We start from the raw sequence: 19,427 nt of genomic DNA, 5'->3' as shown, positions 1-19,427 counted from the left end.
CTGACACACCTCGTTTGATAAAGGGACGATGTATGGAGGCAGCTATATGGACGACTTTTGGAGGTAGCAATGGAGACAACGTGTGGAGGCTGCTATGGAGACAATTTAATTTGGATAGTGCCTGTATGTGGCAGTCCCAAAAATTTTTCAAACCAGAGGAGCAGGTAGGTGGCCCTCCAGTAAAATGGAATAGATTGAGTGCCTGTATGTGGCAGTCCAAAAAAATTTTCAAACCAGAGGAGCAGGTAGGTGGCCCTCCAGAAAAATTGAATAGATTGAGTGCCTGTATGTGGCACTCCCAAAAATTGTTTAAAACAGAGGACCGGGTAGGTGGCCCTCCAGAAAAATTAAATGCATAAAGTACTATAGCTAGAGCCAGTGGGCCCTGTCAAAAAATAGCCAGTTTCCTCTGCTTTACTGTACAAAGAGGAGGAGAAGGAGGAAAATGAGGAGGAGGAGGAGTGGATCAATTATTCAGGTTGAGCTTCCTTCACCTGGTGGAGATTGGAAATTATGAGAAATCCAGGCTTTATTCATCTTAATAAGCGTCAGCCTGTCAGCGCTGTCAGTCGACAGGCGTGTACGCTTATCGGTGATGATGCCACCAGCTGCACTGAAAACCCGCTCGGACAAGACGCTAGCGGCAGGGCAGGCAAGAACCTCCAAGGCGTACAGCGCCAGTTCGTGCCACATGTCCAGCTTTGAAACCCAGTAGTTGTAGGGAGCTGTGTGATCATTTAGGACGATGGTATGGTCAGCTACGTACTCCCTCACCATCTTTCTGTAAAGATCAGCCCTACTCTGCCGAGACTGGGGACAGGTGACAGTGTCTTGCTGGGGTGACATAAAGCTGGCAAAAGCCTTGTAAAGCGTACCCTTGCCAGTGCTGGACAAGCTGCCTGCTCGCCTACTCTCAGTCGCTACTTGTCCCGCAGAACTACGCACTCTGCCGCTAGCGCTGTCAGAAGGGAAATACTGTTTCAGCTTGTGCACCAGTGCCTGCTGGTATTCATGCATTCTCACACTCCTTTCCTCTGCAGGGATGAGAGTGGAAAGATTTTGCTTGTACCGTGGGTCCAGGAGAGTGAACACCCAGTAATCGGTGCTGGAATAAATTCTTTGAACGCGAGGGTCACGGGATAGGCAGCCTAGCATGAAATCTGCCATATGCGCCAGAGTACCAACGCGTAAGAATTCACTCCCCTCACTGGCCTGACTGTCCATTTCCTCCTCCTCCAACTCCTCCAACTCCTCTTCTTCTGCCCATACACGCTGAACAGTGAAGGACTCAACAATGGTCCCCTCTTGTGTCTCGCCAACATTCTCCTCCTCTTCCTCCTCATCCTCCTCCACCTCCACCTCCTCCGATATGCGCTGAGAAACAGACCTGAGGGTGCTTTGGCTATCAACAAGGGAATCTTCTTCCCCCGTCTCTTGTGACGAGCGCAAAGCTTCCGACTTCATGCTGATCAGAGAGTTTTTCAACAGGCCAAGCAGCGGGATGGTGAGGCTGATGATGGCGGCATCGCCACTGACCATCTGTGTTGACTCCTCAAAGTTACTCAGCACCTGACAGATATCAGACATCCACGTCCACTCCTCATTGTAGACTTGAGGAAGCTGACTGACCTGACTACCAGTTCTGGTGGAAGTTGACATCTGGCAGTCTACAATCGCTCTGCGCTGCTGGTAAACTCTGGATAACATGGTCAGTGTTGAATTCCACCTCGTGGGCACGTCGCACAACAGTCGGTGAGCGGGCAGTTGGAGGCGGCGCTGCGCTGCCCTGAGAGTGGCAGCATCTGTGCTGGACTTCCTGAAATGCGCACAGATGCGGCGCACCTTCGTGAGCAAATCTGACAGATTGGGGTATGTCTTGAGGAAACGCTGAACTATCAGATTTAACACATGGGCCAGGCATGGCACATGTGTCAGTCTGCCGAGTTGCAGAGCCGCCACCAGGTTACGGCCATTGTCACACACAACCATGCCTGGCTTCAGGTTCAGAGGTGCCAGCCACAGATCAGTCTGCGCCGTGATGCCCTGTAATAGCTCTTGGGCGGTGTGCCTTTTATCGCCTAGGCTCAGCAGTTTGAGCACCGCCTGCTGTCGCTTAGCGACGGCACTGCTGCTGTGCCTAGAGCTACCGACTGATGGCGCCGTGCCCACGGATGGTAGTTCGGAGGTGGAGGAGGGGTGGGAGGAGGAGGAGGCATAGTAGGCCTGAAACACCTGGACCGAGGTAGGCCCCGCAATCCTCGGCGTCGGCAGTATATGACCAGCCGCAGGGTCAGACTCGCTCCCAGCCTCCACCAAGTTAACCCAATGTGCCGTCAGCGATATATAGTGGCCCTGCCCGGCAGCACTCGTCCACGTGTCCGTGGTCAGGTGGACCTTGTCAGAAACGGCGTTGGTCAGGGCACGGATGATGTTGTCTGACACGTGCTGGTGCAGGGCTGGGACGGCACATCGGGAAAAGTAGTGGCGGCTGGGGACCGAATACCGAGGGGCGGCCGCCGCCATGAGGTTGCGAAAGGCCTCGGTCTCTACTAGCCTATAGGGCAGCATCTCCAGGCTAAGCAATCTGGAGATGTGCACATTAAGGGCTTGGGCGTGCGGGTGGGTTGCACTATATTTGCGTTTCCGCTCCAGCGTCTGGGGTATGGAGAGCTGAACGCTGGTGGATGCTGTGGAGGATCGTGGAGGCGACGATGGGGTTTTTGTGGCAGCGTCCTGGGCAGGGGGCTGACTATCAGCTGACACAGGGGAAGGAGCAGTGGTGTGCACGGCCGGAGGTGAACGGGCTTGTTGCCACTGAGTGGGGTGTTTAGCATTCATATGCCTGCGCATACTGGTGGTAGTTAAGCTAGTAGTGGTGGAACCCCTGCTGAGCCTGGTTTGGCAAATGTTGCACACCACAGTCCGTCGGTCATCCGGTGTTTCCTTAAAGAACCTCCACACTTCTGAAGATCTAGCCCTCGCCGCAAGAGCCCTCGCCACGGGAGCTTCACTAGTTGACACATTTGGCGCTGATGCACTAGCTCTGGCCCTGCCTCTCCGTCTGGCCCCACCACTGCCTCTTCCAACCTGTTCTGGTCGAGGACTCTCCTCCGTCTCAGAAGCACTGTGTTCACCCGGCCTCTCAACCCAGCTTGGGTCTGTCACCTCATCATCCTCCGATCCCTCAGTCTGCTCCCCCCTCGGACTTCCTGCCCTGACAACAACTTCCCCACTGTCTGACAACCGTGTCTCCTCATCGTCGGACACCTCTTTACACACTTCCACTACGTCAAGAAGGTCATCATCACCCACAGACTGTGACTGGTGGAAAACCTGGGCATCGGAAAATTGCTCAGCAGCAACCGGACAAGTGGTTTGTGACTGTGGGAAGGGTCCAGAAAACAGTTCCTCAGAGTATGCCGGTTCAAATGCCAAATTTTCCTGGGAGGGGGTAGACTGGGGGGGAGGAGGCTGAGGTGCAGGAGCTGGAGAAGTGGCGATTTCGGTGACATGGGTGGACTGCGTGGAAGACTGACTGGTGGACAAATTGCTCGAAGCATTGTCAGCAATCCACGACATCACCTGTTCGCACTGTTCTGGCCTCAACAGTGCTCTACCACGAGTCCCAGTAACTTCAGACATGTACCTAGGGAGTGTAGCTCTGCGGCGTTCCCCTGCTCCCTCATAAGCAGGTGGTGTCTCACCCCGGCCAGGACCACGGCCTCTGACCCCTGCAGTAGTTGGACGCCCACGTCCCCGCCCTCGTCCTCTACCCCTAGCCCTCGGGTTAAACATTTTTAAAATGAGAGTTATAGCTTTAATTTTTTTTTAACTTTTTTTTGTGTTTTTTTTTTTTTTTTTGTGTTTTTGAGTTTTTAAAACCAAACGATGCTATCCTATTGCTATGGCTATTTTCTAGCCAAGTATGAAAGCACACTACTATGCCAGATGAGATGACACTGAGTTATTAAACAAAATAAACGTAAAATAAAAAAGGACAAATGGCAGACTGTGCCTAATTGAAATCCAACCCCTACTAAATTTTCCCACTTCGGTCTTTGCAATGGATATGTGCGTCACTAAGCGCAAAACACAGCGGTCGCAAGTCTCACTACAAATTGCTCACAATTGGCTAGTAGATGCACTGCAGCAAGTACAGCCACCAGCAGATCAACCAGAAATCAAATATATAACGCTACTGTAGGCGTAAGTAAGCCGTTTGGATTCTCCTATGGCTATTTTCTAGCCAAGTATGAAAGCACACTACTATGCCAGATGAGATGACGCTGAGTTATTAAACAAAATAAACGTAAAATAAAAAAGGACAAATGGCAGACTGTGCCTAATTGAAATCCAACCCCTACTAAATTTTCCCACTTCGGTCTTTGCAATGGATATGTGCGTCACTAAGCGCAAAACACAGCGGTCGCAAGTCTCACTACAAATTGCTCACAATTGGCTAGTAGATGCACTGCAGCAAGTACAGCCACCAGCAGATCAACCAGAAATCAAATATATAACGCTACTGTAGGCGTAAGTAAGCCGTTTGGATTCTCCTATGGCTATTTTCTAGCCAAGTATGAAAGCACACTACTATGCCAGATGAGATGACGCTGAGTTATTAAACAAAATAAACGTAAAATAAAAAAGGACAAATGGCAGACTGTGCCTAATTGAAATCCAACCCCTACTAAATTTTCCCACTTCGGTCTTTGCAATGGATATGTGCGTCACTAAGCGCAAAACACAGCGGTCGCAAGTCTCACTACAAATTGCTCACAATTGGCTAGTAGATGCACTGCAGCAAGTACAGCCACCAGCAGATCAACCAGAAATCAAATATATAACGCAACTGTAGGTGTAAGTAAGCCGTTTGGATTCTCCTATGGCTATTTTCTAACCAAGTATGAAAGCACACTACTATGCCAGATGAGATGACGCTGAGTTATTAAACAAAATAAACGTAAAATAAAAAAGGACAAATGGCAGACTGTGCCTAATTGAAATCCAACCCCTACTAAATTTTCCCACTTCGGTCTTTGCAATGGATATGTGCGTCACTAAGCGCAAAACACAGCGGTCGCAAGTCTCACTACAAATTGCTCACAATTGGCTAGTAGATGCACTGCAGCAAGTACAGCCACCAGCAGATCAACCAGAAATCAAATATATAACGCTACTGTAGGCGTAAGTAAGCCGTTTGGATTCTCCTATGGCTATTTTCTAGCCAAGTATGAAAGCACACTACTATGCCAGATGAGATGACACTGAGTTATTAAACAAAATAAACGTAAAATAAAAAAGGAAAAATGGCAGACTGTGCCTAATTGAAATCTAACCCCTACTAAATTTTCCCACTTTGGTGTTTGAGGTGGATATGTGTGCCACTAAGAGCTAAACACAACGGTAGCAAGTCCCCCTGCTAATTCCTCACAAAATGGTACTAGATGCAAATAAAAAAAAAAAAAAGTAGAACGTTATTGTAGCCCTAAGAAGGGCTGTTGGGTTCTTGGAGAATCACTCCTGCCTAACACTATTCTAATAGAACAGCCTAACGCTTTCCCTGACCAGCAGCAGCTCTCTCCCTAGCGGCATCCAGACACAGAATGATCCGAGCAGCGCGGGCAGCGGCTAGTCTATCCCAGGGTCACCTGATCTGGCCAGCCAACCACTGCTATCGACGTGTAAGGGTACCACGTCATGCTGGGTGGAGTGCAGAGTCTCCTGGCTTGTGATTGGCTCTGTTTCTGGCCGCCAAAAAGCAAAACGGCGGGAGCTGCCATTTTCTCGAGCGGGCGAAGTATTCGTCCGAGCAACGAGCAGTTTCGAGTACGCTAATGCTCGAACGAGCATCAAGCTCGGACGAGCATGTTCGCTCATCTCTAATCTGTAGTCATAGACTTATATCACCATCAATAATACATATAACTGTTACATGTCCCCAATAGCCATCAAAATAACCCAATATCAACGCACAATAATGCACATTTGTTCATCAATTTCTTTTACAATTGACAGAGGGATAAGGTTGTTGCAGCATGAGATATACCTTTTTGGTGTAAAAATTGTAATATATTCATCTTACTTAGCGCAGGTTACTACAATGGCCCACATATATTAAACAGGCTGTTCCAGTTTTCTGTTTTTCTCTCTTTGGAGCTTGTATATATACAGCATTTAAGAAGTGTCTGCACCAGTTTTGTGTCACGGCTGCACTGTGTTTGAAAAGACAGAAAAAGTGTGCACCTAAAGGGGCTTATTAGTGCTTAGGAGGTTGTGACACATTTAATACAACTCTTTTCACATTGTCATATGTGAATGTTGCAGTGTCTATCCCTATACACGTTGGATGTACATCTGTGACAGATGCCATTAGGGTCATGAAGTAAGAGTTCTCCTTACTGCCAATTAAGGCCTTCATGTAGGGGTGTGGAGACTAGGGGATTCTGGGAAAATATGTAGATAAGTTTTCTGGGATGACCCTTTATTGGCAGTCTCCGTAAGGAGAACTCTTACTTCCCGACACTAGTTACAAACCCCTCACTCAGCCAAACCAGTTTTCTAATGTACTAAAGAGACCCAACCAGGTTGAACAGTGCTGTATAAAGTTGGGAGTCTGGTATAGATATAGTGGCTTGGTTGTAATCCTGCATCATGTCATAAGGCCTCTTGAAGGTCATGCTTGATTTCAAGGGAGCTACCTTATGAGATAGCTAAAAAAAGGTGTGGTTTTCCTTATCCCATCCTGGAAAACTTACACGCATATTTTCACAGATGCCATTTACGGACATCCTTCACCTTCAAGCGCCCATACCAGGCAGCACATGTTATGTTACTGGATGCATCTGTATGAAATAATCCATTATCCAAAATTTTATACAGAACTATAGCTGTATGCTTCTTTTTATGATTAAAACTACTGACAGATTCCCTTAAAGGAAACCTACTGCTACGGATCTACCTATTAAGGTATAACCATTGGTAGGTGCATCTAACATATGTAAGGAAACCTACCACTGGTAATGGTAGGTATTAGCTGTAAACACCGGGCACCAGCTCAGGGTGAGCTGGTGCCGGAGCTAGTGTTTTAAACCACTATATCGTGGTTTAAACACATTTTGATGAACAGACCCGAGGTAGCTTCGGCGCTGCGCTGAACAGTTAATACTAAAAAAATGACATTGGGAGATATTCATCAAGTGCTATACTCAAAAACAATAGGATTTAAATGCTCAAAACCCAGGTTTGTTAGTTTTGCTTTACTGTTACAACAATTTTGAATATTTTGTATTTTCATACTACTTTCTTCACATGTAAAATGTGGATGGAAAGGAGGTTTAGTAAACCTTGTGAGCTGATTTATCAAATTAAACTTTAAAAAAATAACAAATATTATTAGGATTTCATTCCAGTAGGGGTGGAGTAAGATCTTAGGACAGAAAGGTCACATTTATAGATGTGCCAAATTATATAAAGTTGAACTTCGGTAAATGTTGTGCAAAGCTAAACTAACTTAATGAATTATAACTAATGATAACAATCACTTGAATAAATAAGTTACTTAAACCCTAATGCAGCTACGGATAAACTGAGTATTTTAGGGTGTGGAATACTCATCTTTTCAATGTCATTGCCTTTAAAACGTTTTTCAAATTACTACATTAAATTACCTTCTAAATACTAGGTTGGCACTGGAAGTGAATGTGTTAAAGAAATCTGTTCTGTTCTCATTGATTTCATAACAAAATATTTACCTTCAACTTAAATATCATTTTACTGCTTTTAGCAAAGTTCAAAGGCGATTGTGTGCATGGGTCTGTTTTATGTCAATCTCAATCCCAAGCTTTAGGGCTGGTTGTCTTGTGCCTGATGATTGCCATGTTATTTTTGTATTTACATGGAATGTGTGGATTAAATTATAAACTGTTTAAAGCTGGTATTAAAATGCATAATAAACCAGTGGTCTTTCTCAGTGATGACAGACAGGCTCCGGCCTCTTCATGGATCCGGCGGCCAGCTGCGTTGGCGCACAATTTTACGACAGGCCCTGTTTGGCGTGGAATTGTAGTTTTACCCATGACTGGTCGGGCTGAATGGTCTCAGGCTATAAACGAGTGCACAGATTCCAGAAAACTGGCGTACAAGCTCTGATAAATCTCCCCTTGGAGTTTCTGATGTTGATACTGTATGTATAAGAAAAAGCCAGAAGTGGATTTAAAAGGACTGAGAAAAGAATGGCTTGTTCTTCTCATTACTGCTTAATTCCTGATTTTGGCTTAAGCTTTTAAGAACATAGCCCTCTACCATTTGCTACTTCCCACCTTTTAAAAGTCATAATTTTGTCATATAAAGTTTGGTTTTCTGCTAACCAAATGCTTTTTTTTAAACTGGCTTTGATTTCACAGCTTTCACTTAACAGTCATGGGTGCAATAGTCACGGTTTTAGGGGGTGCAACCTCTGCCGAGCCCACAGGGAGGGGAGGCCCGTCTGTCACTGTTCAATATAACTGCCCGTGCCCATCGTCAATACAGTCAGAAGACATTGTTATACTGAAATGTAGCAGACCCGCATGGTCGGCGTCAGTACCCGGCGTACTAGGGTAAGTGCTGGGGCCGCAGCAGCTGCCGCTATGGCATACATTTAGATGCCAAAACAGCATCTGCATTCTTAAAATTCAAATATTAACATAGAGAGTATTGCGGCTCAGGACTTATGATGTCATTGCGATGCTGGGCTTCCTTCCGGATGAAGGAGTAACTTGAATAACTTATTTTTTGTTTGTCCCGACATTGTCCTGCACTGGGGATGGAGGGAAGAGAGATGAATATCCATGTGGATTATTAGTATAGGGCCTGGGTATATGCTACCATGGGGGCCTTGGAATTATGTGGGATCTGCTACTGTGGCTTCCCTTTGACTATTGACTACAGTGGGGTCCATATGACTATTGCCTGCAGTGGGGGCTCTGTGACTATTGAGTACAGAGAGGCATTGTTACTATTGGCTACTGTGGGGGCACAAGTACCCTATTGGTTATATATGGGCACCATTACTATATCGGCTAATGTGGAGGCACTGTTACTCTTGGCTACTGTGTGGATACTGTTACTATATTGGCTACTTTGAAGGTACTGTTACTGTATTGGTTACTATAAGAGCACTATTACTATATTGGCTACTGTGGGGGCACTATTTCTGTATTGAATACTGTATGGGCTTAATGGTGATCTATGGGGGGTAAAATCCTCTCTAGAGGAAAGTATTATGTTAAGATGGTGGATAAGATGATGATGACGATGATGAAGTGAGGAACCTAATTAGCCAGAACACAGGTTCTATCTGGAAGAAGCTGGGATGGCAGCCAGGGAGAAGAAGATAGAAGAGATGTCATCTGTCACCAGAATCAAAGTATGTCCTGTTATTACCTATGAGCTCACAATACTGCAGCATCTCTTCTGGGATGTGACTCTCTGTTCTCTTCTCCTATAAGAGAAACCTACATGGAGACAGGGTTTGAGTCCTGTATCTATGTAGTTATCTTGTTTCTTGTTGATTAACTATTTAAGTGCTGCCCTTTTGTTTAGATATATTAAGACAATTTGGAAGGCTTGATTGTGGTCCTGTTTGTATGTAGTAAACTTGGTTCTGATCCTATTATCTTGGTTGTAATTTTAGTTCTACTCCGGTAACTATGTAATTAGCTGCTTGGTTCTGGTATTATATCTATGAAGTAATCTTGGTTCTGGCACCATATCTTATTACACAGGGAAACTGCTGCCCCCACCCTACTCCGTATCCACCACCACTGCTGTGAGCATATATCATATGTGTGTAGTGCATACATGTGTATGTAAGGTGAATGTATATATTTTATTTGTGTTCAGTGGGGACATGTTGTATGTGGGGGTTTGAATAGCATCTGTCAAATTTAGGGCATAGGCAGAAGGGTGCAGCTAAGAAGTGTGGGGGCTGGCAAAAGAAGAAGGGGCATGAAATGTAATAAGGGTTTTTATCCTTTACTGCTTTACTGACATCTTTATCTGCACTGTCTATGAGGCAAAAAAGAGTTGCAGTTATGGAGGTGGTCATGGTTAGTTGGTCACCATAAGAAATTTTCCCCAAGGCCCAGTGGAATCTAGGTATGTCACTACATATGCCCACGACCGGGAAAAATGTCCATGTGCCATCTGGTCAGAACCATTTTTCATGGATGACTCATAAAATAATGGTCAATCAGTCATTAAAGGTCAATCAATGTGTGTGTAGATATAAAGATAAAGCTTTATATAGCTTTCTTATGTTTTATTACCTTTAAAATTGAATTTTAAATTTTTTTTTACTTTTTCCTAATTATATTTTTGACCCCTAGGGTGCTTGAAGAAAATCCAGGTGTGTTAAAGCCTTTGGGAAAACAGAAATCTTTTTAGGATCACATTCATTGCAGATAGCAGTCTGACTTACCTGCAGATCAGATATCTTAAGGTTGTATCCACACAATACATTTTCATTATGGGTAAAAGGCATCAGGTATTGATTAAGGGAAGTTTATCTCGCTCATGGGATGCAGTGCATTGCAGTCACTTGCACTGACTGATATTAATTTTGGTTAATCCAGAGGATGATACTGTAACCTTTTTGCTTGTAAACCCTAAATCCAGAACTAAGCCTCATTTCTAAACCCATGTTCTGTATGTTAGCCCTGCATAATGTATGTACCTACAGCCTGCATCTGAACAAAACAAAAGGTGCCCTCGGGGTATAAACATGTGTGCCTACAAACATATGACCTTAGTTGGTCTGTGAATCACAGAACGTGTGCTGGCTGGATTCCATGGAACAAACACTCTAAGCATCGTAGTGATATAGCCCTTCCATTTTTAAAGAGCATTTTTGTGTGCTCTTTTTTGAATTGAGGAATGACCATTTACATGGTTGTGGGCTAATCATTGGTACCTTTATGCAGGCTTCTTTTTGTCAGTGACAGTCTCAATTTATGCCCCAAAAATCACATGGCGGGAACTTTTATCAATTGTGGTGCAGGGTCCGTGTTTTTGGTGCACAAATCGTATAGTAATTTACACTGGGATGTTAGATTCTGGCGCCAGGGGTTAATGAATTGGCGCATGGGCGAAAGGATTCTGTACTGTCTCCACATCTATGAAGGTGAAACAGAACTTGGTAGACCAGCCTTTAGCTCATATATTTGTGAGCCAAAAATTCTGCCCAAAAAAAGCCTGGAAGCACAAAAAAATTGTTGGGATTACCAAGCTGCGCCCAAAATAAAAAAAGGAATGATTGTTGCAATAGGACTAATATTGAGGTGAAAACACTTCATAAACAGGGTACAGCAAGAAAAAAACTGTTGAAAAGCAAATAATGAATGCCCTCCCATCTAGAGACAGGAGTAGAGGGCTGTATAAAGTCTTGTGTACAGAAGTATAATGTTTCTCTATACTGCCTTCTAATGGCCTCCAACATTTCAACAGTACTGTCACCTACCATCTTCTATCGATGAGCCTAAAAGTTATTTATACGTGGATGTGTGTTAAGAATTCTCAAAATTTAGGGCAAATGTATTAAGGCGAATTGTAATTTTTGTAATTTAGAAAAGAAAATAAATGGCCCACATTTGTGTTTGTGCCAGTTTTGTTCCAGTTTTCTGTCTGACTGAAAAGAATGTGAAATCTGCTTGTACATGTATTTATAAAGTGTTTGCTCCAGTTTTGTGTTGCGTCTGCACTGTGTCTGAAAAGACAGAAAAAATGTGCACCTAAAGGGAGGTGGCAGTGCTTAGTTGGGGTTTGCGCCATAATACAAAAAAAGGTGCACACTTCCAGAGCAGTGCAGGGGGCGCCAGATTCATAATGATGATTTAATTAATCTGGCGCACTCTGTAGACTTCACAGGCAAACTGCACTAGTTTTGATAAATGTGGGCCATAACTTTTTTTGAGTAAAACACAGTTACATAATAGACTTGCTTTCTAAGAAATACTGTATACAGTAGATTAATGAGTTTCTTTTATTTTTCAGAAATATTTGCTGAAATATTTGTGAAATGCATCACATTACATTAAAATGTTGTATTTTTCTAATCAGCAGCAATGAGTTCCCTGGGTGCTTGTAGAATGTGAATAATAGCCACCATAGAAAAGAAATGGCATTGGTGTAGATTTCCTGCAATGTTGATAGGGTTGTGATCACATAATTCTTAACATACTACTGTACTGACATTCAAAGGATTACCCCGGACCATATCGTACTAACAGTAACAGAATCAGTGTTAACCCAACTTCACATGAAGGTGCTTTATCCATGGCAAGGGACCTGTGTGCTGATAGTAACCTAGTATGTGCACAGTACAGAGAACTAGAGTCCTTGTATTATAGCAATATACGAATGTTAGGATTCTCTGTCTGTGGTCCAAACATCAATAACTGCAACAGTGTTGGTTCTGCTGTTCAGCCAGCAGGCAGGGATTCCTTGGATCATGATTCACTATTATACAAATACTCCCATCCACCGCACTATGCTCAGTTTCATTCACAGCCAGACTTAAGAAGCGCCATAGCAAATGTGGGTGAAGAAGTTCATACTTAGTCTCTGGAGCCTGGAGGCCTAAGTGTAACCAGAAGGGGGCTGCCTTACAGGACTGTACTTCCAAATAAAGGAGACCAGTTCTATACAGGTTGTACCTCTTGTTATCACATCTTTAATAAAGAAAACGCAGAAAGTATATTTACCTCCGGTGCCATAGTTTTTCTCTGTCGGCAGAGTACGGCTTAGCTGGCGTTGGTTTCACTTGTCAGTTGTTTCACAGTTTCTTGGGTGAACATGCACTTAACATGTTGGTTGATTAGGAGTTGCCTGCCTTATCCTCCTGTGGTCTGCTCTTCCCAGAAACAGTTAATGTTTTGATTGACAGACTTCACTTCCAATCACATGGAGCAGCCTCCTATAAGTGTTTTATTTCTATTGAGTCCAGTGCCAGTTTTATTTTTGCTTGACCTGCTCATTTTCTGTAAGATTACAGTTTTGCTGTGCTATTGTTTTACTGCTGTTTATTCTTGTTTTCTGATCTTGTCTATTGTACCTACTATCCCTTTTGGACTCGGATTTTGTACTGTATATGCTATCTTCCTTGTGACCCAGACCCCTGACCTTGCTTTCTGTGTTATTTGTTTTGGGTCTTTATTTGTGTCTTTATTGTGGCTAATGGAAGGACAGTTTTTATGATAGTCCTGTAACACCTTAGGGTATGTGAGACAAGTAGGCAGGTGACATTTTTAGGGGTTTCAGTTTAGAGCCCACTTTCCTGTTTCATGGGGGGGGGGGGGTGGCGATCAGGTGCCATGACAGCCTCCAGTCTTCCAAAGATCCAAGGCTGTCTCGTTTTAATCCATTGATTACAATATGCAATTAGCATATTGTAATGAGTGAGGAGGAAAATCCCCATATACTGCCATATTGTAGTGTGGCAGTATGTGGTAGGATAGATCAGACATACTAGGGCAGTGGTGGCGAACCTATGGCACGGGTGCCATACAGGACTCAAAGAATCTTCCTGCAGGTCCAAGCAACTTAAAAGATGCTGCTTTCAGTCATGTATTTAAGTGATACTTACTTCGCTAATTGAGTATGTAGGAAGAGGGAGAATGAGTAGACAGGGCATAATTATCTCTGGAGGACCTCCTGCTGGCCCCACAATTCTCTGTGTACAGAGGGACACAGGAAAGAAGATAAAATGATGTAAATTTTCCATCTTGTCTTCAGGAGGCCAATGTGATCGAACGTTGTTGAAGAACAGGGAGGAATAAGTTAATGCTTTAATTTTTGGTTGGCACCTCACAATAAATAAGGGGGGTTTTGGGTTGCAGTTTCGGCACTTGGCCGCTAAAAGGTTCCCCATCACTGGACTAGGGTAAAATTACCCTAGGAAGTCTGCACAAAATACTAAAAATAAAAAAGTTTTAAAAAAATTATATATATATATATAAAAAAAAAATTCTAATCACCCCCCCTTTCCCTAGAACTGATATGTCCCGATCTATCAAAATATGATAAGGGCTTTTCACTGTGTTTAGCCCCATAACTGGAAAATAGCTCCCAAATTCGAAAACGGCACTTTTTTGCCACTTTGAAAAATATAAAAAATTTTATAAAAAGTAATAAAAAAGTCATACAGCCCTAAAAATGGTAGCATTGAAAATGTCATCAAAAGTTGCAAATAATGTCACTACCCACAGCTTCGTACACCGAAGTATGAAAAAGTTATTAGTGCCAGAAGATAGCAAAATTTAAAAAAAAATTCCTGTACATGTATGAAAACATTATAAAATCTATACAAATTTGAGAAACCCCCGTGATCGTACTGACCCAAAGTAGACATGCCATTTGGGGCGCATAGTGGAATCTCTAAAATCCACCCCCTCAAGAAAACGGCACAATTGCCTTTTTTCTTCAATTTCACTGCATTCCGTACACGGCATGGAATATTAAATACCATCACTATGAACTGCAATTTGTTACACAGAAAACAAGCCATCACACAGCTCTGTATATGGAAAAATAAAAAAAGTTATATATTTTTGAAGATGGGAAGTGAAAAATGAAAACGCAAAAAACGAAAAACACCAGGTATTAATTGGTCAGTCAAGCTTCAAACAAAAATCAGATGTTTACCCAGGAAGGAGTGTTTTGCATACTATAAGCATGCAGTTCTACTTGTGTATATCTCCAATGGATGGCAAGTGAGTGAATGAATTCGGGGCTGACTATATAAAAACCTAGTTATTATACTGTATATATTGCAAATATTAGGCAGTTCACTCATCAACACACAAAATAGGGATCTAAAAACTGAATTACTATAAGCCACAGGAAAATGAACAATACAATACAATCCTTCTCTCTAGCATCTGCTACCCCCGCTACTGGAATAGGGTGGGTCCACCAAAATAGGGGGTATCTATACCTGTCTTCTATTAAAATCTTCTGTTCTTTCTTGAACACAAGATAGTAGGAGAAAATTTGCTGAAAACTTTTGCATTATTATCTGTATATATATTATTGTATAGATAAATAATATATATAGTATATACGAATACCATAAGTCACTTACTTTATATAATAATTTTTTTTTTTTAAATCTGAGATGTTACCATTTAAACAAAATGACCTATTAAAGCTAACATTTTCTTTTTCCCTGCTGAGCAAATAGGGCAACTTGTCATACTGATCTGGTTCAGCAAAAAAAAGGATAATTCTGTGGTATAGGTTAAATTACGTTTTATACAGATTCTTGGTTACCAACCAGGCCATCAAAGAGATTCACCTAAAAGGTGTATTCTCATATACTGAATGTATGCTATGAAGAAGGCAGGAGAATAGGGTGGGCTTCAGGGGTTTGTACCTTGGGGCTGTATATACAGATTTATTACTGGGGGGTGGGCTGTACATAGATGTATAACTGGGGGTAGGCTGTATATACAGCTATTACCGGGGGAGACTGTATATAAACGTGCTACTAGGGAGGGGGGAGGCTGTATATAGATGTATTCCTGGGGCAGGGGTAGACTGTTTATTGATGTATCAATGGGGTGGAGGGAGACTGTATTTACTTGGGTGAGGGCCTTGTATGTAGGAAAGAGATATGTATGCATGCTACATTCAGTAGGGGCCTTGACCAGATTTTGCATCCAGGGGCCCACACTGACCTTAATCCAGCTCGGGCTATAAATATGTTATAGATTAAGATCTCATCTCCAGGATATTCACTCATCGATACTAGCCTGATTCTGAACAGAGAAAATTCCCCTTTCACCATGTATCCATCCTTTTCTTCACCCATCCTTTTCTTTCACCAGCTGTTAATTTATTCACGCCCCCCCCACACACACAAACACACACACACATTATTTATTGTAGACTGCTCCTACCCGTCAATCTTGCAGATAGCCGGTGATGGGAGCGGCCAGGCTACAATGAACAAGGTGGGGCCATGAATAAATGACGTAGTCCTGGAGCTCCTCCAGCTCATTTACATATTTTTAGAACTTCTTTTCTATGATATACGCCCATTCCTTCAAATTAAAGGACCAGGTCCCAGCACAGATTATGAAAATGGACAGGTCAGTAATAGGAATTTGTCTGATGGTAGATATCCTTTAAGACAATAAAATGTTGTCATTGTGATATCCACATCATTTTTTAGACTTTTTTCTCAAAGTTGAGACTTTTTTGTGTTAGTTGAGACAGAAAAGTCTCAAAAAGTAGAACAAAAAACCAGACAATGTGGTGATAAAGTCCCTCTCTGTGTGTCCAATTCTGGTCTAATTTCTAGCACAGAAAGTATAAAACTAGACTATGCCCCACTCCCCTCCACTGCAGTAAAATTACTACTAGTATTCACAGTCCTCTATACCAACACCCCACTATGCCTCCACTCACATACATTAGATTATGACACTTCTGTGCCCTCGAATAGAATATTAACCTTTCTCTCCACCCTTATATTGACTAATACACCCCTATGTTCCTATTCATGATAACACTCCTCTGTACCCACTCCTAAATACTTTTTGGGTCACCTCTCCTTTAGTTTATGCTACCTTCAATCTGCATTGATAAACTAACCAAGTATAAAATAAAAATAGATAAATAAATGGGAAAAATCCCATCATTGACTGGACCCCCCCCCCCCCCCCCCCTAACTGGATGCCCTAGACACAGGCCCTTAATGGAGTATTCCAGGAATAAGCACAATCTATATACAAATGGATCATTAAAATAAAAGCTAATATGTAATTAGTTGTTATTTAAAATTTTGCTCCCCTTAAAGAAAATGCTGTTGACATAGACTGTAATGAAGAACATCAGTAAAAATCATATTTGTATCATATTCCCGGAATACCCCTTTAAGAGCCTAATGGCAAATACAGCCCTGCATGCTGCCAAAACAATTCTATTCACATACTTGGATAAAGATATTTGGGGGTTCCAGTGGTTGGCACTCCACTGATCACTTACCCCTTATTTTGGGTATGTAAGATGTGTATTTAAAAGGCTGTTTGAGTCTGTTTGAGTTTGTTAAATATTCTGTGCATCCCTTCCAGAGCAAACACGTGAATAATGTGAGCACTGCAGTCATTGTGATTCTGCTGGTATTAATGCTTTGAGAATTCACTTTTTTTCTTCTTTTCAATACTCAAAACAGATGCTGTCTGCGCTGGCACCAGAAATGTCAATTGTTTGAATGTGCTGTGGGTTCACAGTTGCATTGTTTGTTCTTTGTTAAAATCTGCGGCCTTTTGTTCTCCACATGATTAGTCAAAGTGTTTTATAAGAGAGAGAGGGAAAGGGGAAAGGTTCCAAAAACAATAGAGAAAGTATCAGAGTTATTGGTTAATCCACATGTTTTGAATAAAGAACAAGGCTTTATATGATGGAGATAATTTCAAAGCCTGGCACCAATAAAGACAAAGATGTTAAAGCAGCAATCTTTCACAAAATTAAAACTGAGCCTTTTACAAAAAACCCCCCACAAAATTCTTATCTTTTTACACTTTTTTTACACTTTATTTTCTGAATGTCTGAAAATTAACACATTAAAAAAAAAATCTAATGAAAATATAAGTTTTAGTTTGGAACAACTTTAAAGGATTTGTCTGTTTTGCAGAAGTGTATCTTAGTATCATGGTTTCATAGTAAATATGTAAAAGACGTTGGTCCCTCTCATGAAAACTATGAATCCTACAGTGTAGATCCAGAGAAAGACAGACAAAAAAAACCCTAAAAGCCTGATTGCAATTAACCAGTAGAGGGGAAGAATTCCTTCCTAGACCCAAATATGGCAGTGAGAATAACTCCCTGGATCAACAATAACTATTAACAAACATTTGCTCCCATAACAGGTGACATGTGATAAAGAATCCCTGTCTATGGCAATGGTCGATCCGCCTCTGCTCTAGGTGTAGGGTATGCCTCCTGTCCTGGTCACAGGTCTAAATCTTTGAAAAAAAACGCCAAGTTGAGTAATTTGTCATTGCATTCTAGTCCCCCAATTTCCTTTATAATCTTGGTTGCTCTCCTCTGCACTCCCATTATTTCAAATTTGCAAAATTGCATAAATCAATAGGACAAAAAACTATGAAACTCTACAGGGAAAATCCATCTTTTTCCATTTGGTTTCAGCAGTAACTGCTGACTTTCTCTTGGTCTCTGAGTAAATTATCCAATTACATGTGACTTAAAGAGTCTATGTAGAGGGAATGGTACTGGTTGGAGGAAGAGCTGAGTAAGAAAAAAGCTGAGAGGATGCTGGAGCTTTGTTTTCTAACACTGTCCAAGATTTTTCCACTGTCCAATAGTTTTAGTTCAGGTTTGGGTGTCCCTCTGGCCAATCATGGCTATTGCTAGTAGCAAGGAGCATCAGTTTGCCTGGATTGGCTGTTCAGTCACCAATTCAGCAATACATCCTGGTTGCACAACTATCGGTCTCCTCAACTCTACTGCTCAGTATTGACTAGGTGAGAGCTACATAGGAGCAGGGGGGGGGGGGTTATAGTACTAAAATACTATTGAAGATCAGCCCCCACTATGCAAATAAGTTACATTAATGTACCACCGTGTAACTGTTATCATGGATTGCCCCTCATATTGACAGCACAAAATAAGTATCTAGAGAGAGGATATGTACTCTCTGAGGTAACTGTAATACTGAGAAAATAGCATCTAAATGTACAGGAAGATCACAGTCTAATGATTTATGCAATGTATAATACTAGTGTCTTCTCATATTGCAGTCTTGCTTTGGGGAACCACCCTCCGGCACTAGAACCTACTCTTGCACCTACAGTTTTTTGGCAGATTTCTTTTCCCCTTGCTGCACCATGTGCACCATATTTCTGAAGTGTCAGCACCACAATATTGCTCCTTTTCCGACACTCACACCTTTTTTTTGGTCGCTCAATTGGGGCACAGCTTAGTGATCATGAAACTGCCTGTACTTCAGGTTACTGAGACTTTTTTTGATACAACTTTTGAAGCACAAATAAACAAGCTAACAGCTATGAAGTTATGTTCCATGAATGTGGAGTCAGTTCAGACCATTTTCAGTTGTGTGCCAATTCATTAAAGATTCATTAAAGGGGTATTCCAGGACTATGAACATCCAATACATAAACTCATGATTCTATAAACAAATGAATGTAAGAAAACTCAATGTCATTAGTAACAAAACGGAGCTTAAATAGTTTGATTTTATGATTCACAAAATTTTATGGCCTCTCTATCGTATGCAGAGTTATCACCAAGATGGCCGCCACTGGAAACTACATGTCCCAAGATCCTTTAGTTGTCAGTAACTACTCCTACCTCTTATGCTCTGCTCCCAGTGACGATCTAACAAGTTTTCTTGCGCTGTTACT

General features: G+C 42.3%; 1 long non-coding RNA gene across 2 annotated transcripts in view; it reads right to left on the bottom strand.

The window, feature by feature from the left end:
* Positions 1-12,799, bottom strand: part of LOC140068940 (uncharacterized) — a 52,909-nt gene extending 40,110 nt beyond the window's left edge. For both annotated transcript variants that reach the window (XR_011848641.1, XR_011848640.1), the window contains exon 1: positions 12,744-12,799. This is a non-coding gene — a long non-coding RNA (uncharacterized lncRNA). The remainder of the gene's footprint in view (positions 1-12,743) is intronic.
* Between the last annotated feature and the right edge of the window lie 6,628 nt (positions 12,800-19,427).

This window comes from Engystomops pustulosus, chromosome 7, assembly GCF_040894005.1.
Source record: "Engystomops pustulosus chromosome 7, aEngPut4.maternal, whole genome shotgun sequence".
NCBI lineage: Eukaryota > Metazoa > Chordata > Amphibia > Anura > Leptodactylidae > Engystomops > Engystomops pustulosus.
Note: the sequence above shows the minus strand (reverse complement) of the source record. Positions and strands in the feature narration are given on the sequence as shown.